Genomic DNA, 8,741 nt, shown 5'->3' on the forward strand with positions numbered 1-8,741 from the left:
CCATTTTGGATCACTCATCCCCACTGGAAGATTTTGGACCACCAAAAGTTGGTTTTAGCTATCGAGTAAGCGAGGATAAACTTCCTTCACTTTTCCAATCTCTATCCATCGTGCTTTACTTGGATTTGTACCTTTGATTCCAACTCGAAGATACTCAACATTTCCCCGTCGTAAAGTCCTTATCCTCCTGTTAAGAACTGTATCCTTCTATAGCTCATTAAGATACTCGGGCAAAAGATCTTCAATGGATGGTAGCTGACCTTGCTCTTCAGGATATTCAATCAATGAAGGTTCATACAATCACAAGTTTTCAACATTTACGACGGAATGGATCTGCATATAAGCTGGTAGATCTAGGCGGAAAGCATTTTCACCAATTTTGTCAAGTATTTTGAAAGGATCATATCTAATTGGTTTCAACTTCTTACCTTCCCCTTGCAGTCTTTCTTTGCTGATGTACAACTAGACTTGATCACCAACTTGAAAACTATGCTCAACTCGATGCTTGTCATGTTGCACCTTATACTTTGCTTGGCTTCTTTCCAACTGTTCTTGTACTACCTGGTGAATTTCCTAGATTTGTTCAATGAACTTGGTTGCTTTGTCCACATCACTGTGTCCATCAACTGCTATGTCTTTACCAAAGACAAAATCCAAGAGAGACTTTGGTATAAAACCAAAACAAGTCTCAAAAGGAGATCTCTAAGTAGAAGAATGTTTTGCATGGTTGTAAGCATGTTGCACATAACACAAATTCTCATCCCAAAGTTTGGGATGCTTGCTACAATATCCTTGAAGCAATTATATCATTATCCTATTGACCACTTCTGTCTGACCATCTGTTTGCAGATGAAATTTCGTGCTCTTCTTTAACTTTGTGTCCATTAACTCCCCTAGACTTGACCAAAATTTCCTGGCAAATCGAGAATCTCGATTAGATACAATAGAAGTGGGTAACCCAAAATGAACCCATACATTTTGAAAGGAGAACTTTGCAGTTTGTTCAGCTGTGACCTATTTATTACATGGTGTCAAAATGCACATTTTACTGAACCTATCCACAACTACATACAAATAATCATGACTCTTTCTAGACTTTGGCAATCCCCCAACAAAATCCATGGAAATACTTTCCCAAGGACGAGAAGGAATTGGAAGTGGAGTATACAAGCCTAATTTTCTATTACTTGGCTTGCTTGTAGCACACATAGTACATCCTTTAATATATCTAGAAACCGTCTCATTCATTCATGGCCAATAGCAGAATCTTTGTAATTGTGCAACTGTTTTACTTACACCAAAATGACCTAATATGAGAGAAGTATGTGCTTCTCGAATTATATTAACTCTTTCAGTTTGTGGAATGCATAACTTTCCCAAATGATATAAGAGTTTGTCCTTTATGAAATAATCCAATTCTTCTACCTACTTGCCATGACTTAAAGTTGCATATACATCCTTAAAATCTATGTCTTGAGCATATTGTTCAATGTAACTTTCATGAATTACTGAATTATGCTTAAGTATTGTTGATGCATTTATAATTGGTCTTCATAAAATGTCTACAACCTTATTAGGTATGCCCTTCTTATATCTGATAACAAGATGAAATCACTGCAAAAAACCCATCCACCGATAATGTCTTGATTATTGCAATTTAGTTTGTGAGTGTAAATATTGTAGTGGTTGATGATTTGTGTGTATGATTGTTTCTTTACCCATTATGTAATGTTTCCACTTTTTAACACTCTGAACTAATGCATATAATTCTTTATCATATGTAGGATAGTTGACTACTGCTAATGTGAATGTCTCAAAATGAAAGCATATAGGCTTTCTGTGCTGCATCAACACTGCCCCTATGGCATATTCACTTGCATTTGTCTCGATCTCAAATGGATGCTGAAGATCTGGCAGTGTTAGTACTGGTGCTGTACTGATCCTTTCTTTCAATGTGTCGAAGGATTTCTGTTGTTTGCCTCTCCACTGAAACGCCTGTTTCACACTTGTCAAAGCATGTAAAGGAGCTCCAATAAAAAAAAAGTTAGCAATAAACTTTCTCCAATATTGTTCTGCCCCTAAGAAATTTCTAACTTCTGTAGCAGTATTGGGCTTAGGCCAATTTACAATGACTTTGACCTTAGGGGGATCTATCTTCAATTCACCACCCCCTACAATATAACCAAGATAATTCAAATATGTTATGCCAAATTCACATTTTGATAGTTTTACATAGAGATTTTCTCTTTCCAAAACATCTAAAATCTGCTTTACATGCTTTGCATGTTCATACCATGTTCTACTGAAAACAAGAATATCATCTAAATAGACTATTACAAAATCATCAATGAATGGTCTAAATACATCATTCATGATTTGCATGAATGTAGTTGGAGCATTAGTTAAGCCAAAAGGCATAACCTCCATCCATAAAGTCCTTGCTTTGTTTTGAAAGCAATCTTCCGTACATCCTGTTCTGCAACTCTAATCTGATGGTAGCCGCTTCACAAGTCCAATTTAGAGAAGTGAACTACATCTTTTAAATGATCTAACAAATCATCAATACGAGGAAGAGGACAACTATTCTTTATTGTGATTTTATTTAATGCTCTAAAATCAATGCACATTCTCCACAAACCATCTTTCTTTCACACTAACACAATAGGTGATCCGCACGGTGATGTGCTTGGTCGAATAAACCCTTGATCGAGCAACTCCTGTACCTGCTTCTTTATCTCTGCATTCTCTAGAGCTGATAACCTATACATTCCAATGTTAGGTAGTGGAGCATCTTGTTGCAAATAAATCTCATGTTCTATCTCTCACTTGGGTGGAATCCCTTTAGGCTCTTGAAACAGAATATCATAATCGGAAACAACTTTAACTAGGTCTGCTTTCTGTTTAGGATTACAGCCTTGGAAAGCATCGGATTTATCAATATCCTTTTCTTTTACAATCATAAGTAAAAATTGTTTGCTTGAATTTACAATCCTTTTCATCTGTCCTAAATTTATGAGAGATAAATTATCTTTGAGTTTATGAGCCCTTACAATGTATTCAATTCCATCCTTAGTGAGTTGATACTTATTTTCAGTTCGATACAAGATAGAATTTCTATCGTACAAGTATGGACTTCCTAATACAATTTTACATATGTCCAATGGGATTATGTCTAACTCAACCTCATCTACAAACTTTGACCCAATAGCAAAACGAACTTTACATTGTTTTGTAACTTGTAGCTTAGTTTTATCGCACACCCAACCTAATGGATATGGTTTTTTATGAAGTTTTGTTTCTAGACCCAACTTCTTTACAATTGCTTTGGAAATCAAATTAACTTGTGACCCACTATCAAATAAAGTATCAATTTTAGTGTGCTTGGAAATGACTCTAATGTGAAATAGCTCATTTCTTTTCCTCTCATCATTATCATTATCAACAGAATGTGAAGAAGTACTTGTAGATGCTTTAGAATCTTTACCTTTTAAACCTGTAGCTGTAACTGTTGTCTCATCACCTAAATCTGATCCCAAGTCCTTTTGAATAGCAGCAAAATTCTTTCACTCTTTACTCCCAAACTTCTTAGGTTTCAATTCCAGATGCAATGACCAACAGTGTGCCTCATCGTGGCCTTCCTTCTTACATTGAGTGAATGAAGGTTTATCTTTCTTCACAGTGTTTGTTTTCTTCTCCTTCCATTTAAGTTTCTTCTTGCCTTTATTCTTGCTTTCAATAGGGTTGGATGATTTCCCAACATCATGGGTTACATTTTTGCCTCTAGCTTCTAGATGAGTTGCTTGAACCGATACATCATCTAAGCTAGCTGGGTTGAACATAAGTATGGTATGACTCAAATAACTATGAAGACCACCTATGTATTTCAACAATGTCTCTGGTGAGTCCAATGATATGCCTAATGTTAAAGCTCTCTTACGAAATTCCTGAGTATAACTTTGAACACTTTCACCTTTTAATTGATGTAGTGTTTGCCAACTCATCATTGCTTGTTGCATATAAGCCAAAGGATAAAATTTATTTTTAATAGCAAAAAAAAATTCATTCCAAGTTGAAATGATTTTACCATGCTTTTTGAGATCTGCTTGTGTCTTGCCTTCCCACCATACAAGTGTGGTTCCTCCAAGTCGAAGGATAGCAAGTTGGATCTTCTTCCTTTATAAAACAACTTTCTACACCCTACATACACTTCAATTTGTCTTATCCAATTATCAAGCTTTTCAACGTTAAGTTCTCCATCATAAATTGGCAAATAAAATTTTACATCTAATTTGATCAAAGATGATTTCTTCTTTTTCTTCTTAGAAGGACTAGATTTATGAGAAGAAGAGGATGATGATGACGATGATGGTGATGATGGAGGAGATGGTGGAGGAAGAATTTCTCCCTTTCCCTTATCTTCTTGATCTTTAGGTGATGAAGTGCCTTCATCTTTGTTCTTTTTAAACTAGCGATACATCTCTTCCACCATTGCACGTATCATCAGGAAACTATCCAATAATTGAGATTTTGACCCAAGTGGGGTTTCATCTGCCATCCTTCTTTGTGAAAAGACCCTTCCAATCTCTGGATTCGCCTCTACAAGTTCACCTTCACCTCGTCCGAGCCTCAACCTAGTAAGTATTCAAATCTTTACACAAACTTGTCAAACCTTAAAAACCTTACTGCTATGATACCACTTGATCCGTTAATGAAAAAGGTATTATAGACATTATGTGAAGTTGCTTATGTTACTTAGTACAATGGATCGAAAATATTGCGAATAAAATAAACACATGAGAAAATTAAAAACACATTCAAACATATCAACACAAAAAAATTTAATAAAGGAGTTCGCCAAACTTCCTGGCTACGTCTCCTAGTCCTTTAGCTTCCAGTGCTGACCACTTTATTTTGTATTCAAAATGTTGTTACAGGTATGTGCTAAAAAATAGAGACTCAAATGAGAAAATGGACCTCACCATTGCGTTCAGCTCAAAATTTCGAGTCAAACAAGTATAAACTTGGCGATATTTGGCCACTGTGACCTCCAAACCCCTTGGAATGATCCAAAACTGCCTTTGTCCCTGTAAAACCACTTTCTGTTGACAAAAACCACCTCGGCCTACATAAAACTGCCTCAGTTTGTGCGCTAGTGGTTTGGTTGGTTCAGCACCTACAAATGTTTAATAAAATTTATGGGCACTTGGTTTACCAAGCCCTGCCCTTGATATGTTGGTTACCTGAATGTGTGAAAGTGCTTGTATATATAGAATTTTGGATGGGTCGGAGGTTCGAAACCCCGGCCCATCATTTCGCCATTGGTTATGGTATTACCGTTGGTTATGTTGATACATTCACACTATATGATAAGGTTTTGGGCTATATGGTTTGGTGACATTTGAACTATATGTTAACATGTATATCTAAGGTCTGGTAGTCGTGGGTCTGACCCCAATTGTCCGACCTTTTTCGGGCCATAAACCTGCTTCATAATAAATACAATATGATCATTTCCGATAACAAGATCTAACATAGCCCGTCTAGTGCGGTCCTCTGGCAAAAACTCGGCCATTCCGGGAGGTCAGGGGTTCAATCCTCCATGATCCCCAAAATTTTGGAAATAAGGCCATATTAGGAAAAATCTAGGCTGCCATGTGTCAGCACCGGATTGGCCCATATCAACCAATCACACAGCAACACATCACCTCCTCTGCTGATGTCATCCAAGAAAAGTGGTGTATTTCCAAGATGAGAAGTGTCCTACTGACATCATCCTATTGACCATTTTACTGTTGACTATTGACTGTTGACCTTTGACATTTTGACATTTTGCCCTAATTTTCCATAAACTTTGACTGGCTCTAACTTCTCCATCTAGACTTGGATTTACGCATCGTTCACACCGTTGGAATCGTATCGACGAGCACTTCGACTTGATCCTACTTTCATCTGCATTTGAAGACTTTGATCTGGAGGTAAAACTGGATTCATTTTGGATCACCCTGACAGTGGAACATTACAGCCACATTCGCCTGCTCCTCCAAAGAGATGAACTAGCTCCGTGCAGTGGAGAAGCCAAGGCATGTTACAATACTCTCCAAGCTTTATCCAAGATAGTCTTATCAGAAGATTGGTTGACCAAAAGCCTATACAATGAGTTATGAGGGACTATTTATAGCAAAGGGTGGGTGACCCTTGACATCCCCCTTTGTGACAGTTCAACTACCCTCATGGCTCTTCACCTTTTCTATGACTGTTACATCCAAATATTGACAATTGACTTACACTTGACATGACTCAACATTACAATGCACATGTACTCATGTGAGACAACATGGCTTGAGCAATCCAAGCAAGACATCACTAACATTCAGTCCGTTGTGGTGAGACCAACTCTTTGACATGCTTGTGATGGTTAAGGTGGTGAGTTGATGCTAAGCTTGGTTGTCCGTGATGGTGTGCATGCACCTCATGGTGACATCTTGCTGAAGAAAACTCTTACCTTCGTTGAAACCAGTGCATTGGTTCAGCTCCTTCATCCAACTCATCTTCTAACATGCACATGGATTTCTTGGGTACAGTTGAAATGGCATAACACTGATGCATAGTGTCCGTGATGATCTTCAAGTGTGTGCTAGTGGTCATGTGCATCAACCTTCCAAAGTACGTGTTTAGCCCCAGTTGGACTTGCTTCTTGTGTTCACCTTGGTGAGTGTGTTGAATGGGTTGGATTACATGAGTGTGCTCAACGACATGCATGTTGTTGAATCCCTTGCATGCAATCAACAACATTGCTCACCATTTATGCTCTGTGTCAGCTGTTGGGGTGGATCCTTAACTTGTATGGTCACAGTTTCATCCATGAGTGCATGTTTCACCCACTACGTTCTTGTTCATGCTGCAACTCATTCATTTGTCTGTGCAGCTTCATGTTCTTCTCGAGTTGCTGCTTTAGCACATGCAACTCCTACTTTGTTCCATCTTCTACCTTTGTGCAATCTTCATGTCGTGCCGTCACTTCATAGCTGGAGTCTCCAAAGTTGCATTCATCATCAATGGACCTGCTTGAGCTTGCAACCTTGTTCTGCCTCCGTGTTGTCAACAACCCTCCTCTTGCATTCGTTGCATTTGGTATGTTTTCTTCAACTATTGTTCATGATTCTCTCGCTGTGATGTTGTTGTTGTCATATCTTGATGTCCTTGTCTATGAACAACTTGATGTCTTCATGAGTAGGCAAGTCCATGGACACTTGATCAACTGCATCCCTAAGTGTGCTCTAAATGGTGTCTTCGTCTATGCTTTCCTGGAAACCATTGTACCTATACTGCTGAGAGGCAGATGAACACCTGGGATACTTGGAGAGATGGAAACACTCATGGAAAGCAATTTGTTAGTCGAAAACCAAAATGAACATGAGAACTTACTTGCAACATACATTGGTGAATGATCATGAATGTCAAGCAATTTTGACAGGGAGGTCGAGAGACTGACTGCCAAGAATACACAAGGCATAGTTTGGGCTACTAGGAGACTAACTGACTGCTGGAACTGTGCAATGCATAGTCCAGTCTGGATGCTGACTGCTTGGATTGCGCAATGTACAATTCTAGCTGGGAAGGACTACTAGCCCAGGGACAAATTTGTGCAGTTTCTTGGGCCAAGTAGCCACTATCCTCCAAAAATGCGCAAAACGGTCATGGAGGCCAGTGCTATGTAGGAATGCGCATTTCTAGAGAGGAAGGTGAGCCTTCCTTCCCCAGATTGCACAATGCAGCCTTGGTGGGGGTAGAATCCGGGCCAAGGTTGGCTCGAATCGCCGATGGGAAATTGAAAGAAAAGAAGGCAACAATTGCATGGCGACATTAAGTGATAGCAGAAGTGATTGACAATGCATGCAAAACATGAATGAAATTTTCAAAAAGAAGATCAGCATGCATGTGGGTGAGGCAGTTCACCGGTTGGGTGAATGTCTGTGCAAAACAATTTCATGCATGCGACAATAGTGAGATAATAAGGAAAACTGAAACAGAGCAAGGACAAGCTAGTATATATGTAAATGACAACAAGCTTTCAAACAAATCAAGAAAACATCACTCCCACAAGAGAAAACACAAAAAGCGACAGAAATGCAGAACAAGGCATGGGAAGCGAGCTTACCCCAAAACAATTGAGTTGAATGTGCCGACTACTACTAGATGTGATCTGTTAAAGTTGCAAGGTTGATGTGAGGAATGAGCTTCGCAGTGTTCGGTTGATGAGTTTTGATAACATCGAGGCTGTGACGCGCATGCCATGAAACTAGGGGAAGTGACACTTGGTGTGAGGTTTCAGAATTGCTCCTTGCATGTAACCTCTAACTGCTAAACATAGATACTTGAAACAAGGGATGCCTTTGCATGCTGCCTTGGGAAAGGCATCCCATGCATGAAAGTCTATTTTTCTCGGTCCCGGAGGGGACCTGTCAACTCAACTGCACATGCAAGAGACTGCTCAACTGTTGGAGAAAAATGCGCATTTTTGGCTGGGAGCTGGGCTAGATGCCCGAGATATTTGTGCAATTTCTAGGTAAAGCAGCTGACTGCTACCCATATTTGTGCAAATTCTGGGCTGAGCAATATTGCTGGGTAAATTTGCTCAAATCTTGCTAGGAGTGTTCGTAGGAAGGATTGTGCAATCTTAGATCTGAGTAGGCTTCTAGAGAGGATTGCTAAATTTCTAGAGGGAAGGTTGGTTTCCCTCC

The sequence above is a fragment of the Pinus tabuliformis genome, chromosome X (assembly GCF_031772625.1).
Source record: "Pinus tabuliformis cultivar Carrire ecotype Pingquan chromosome X, CPIR1, whole genome shotgun sequence".
In the NCBI taxonomy this organism is placed as follows: Eukaryota; Viridiplantae; Streptophyta; class Pinopsida; order Pinales; family Pinaceae; genus Pinus; species Pinus tabuliformis.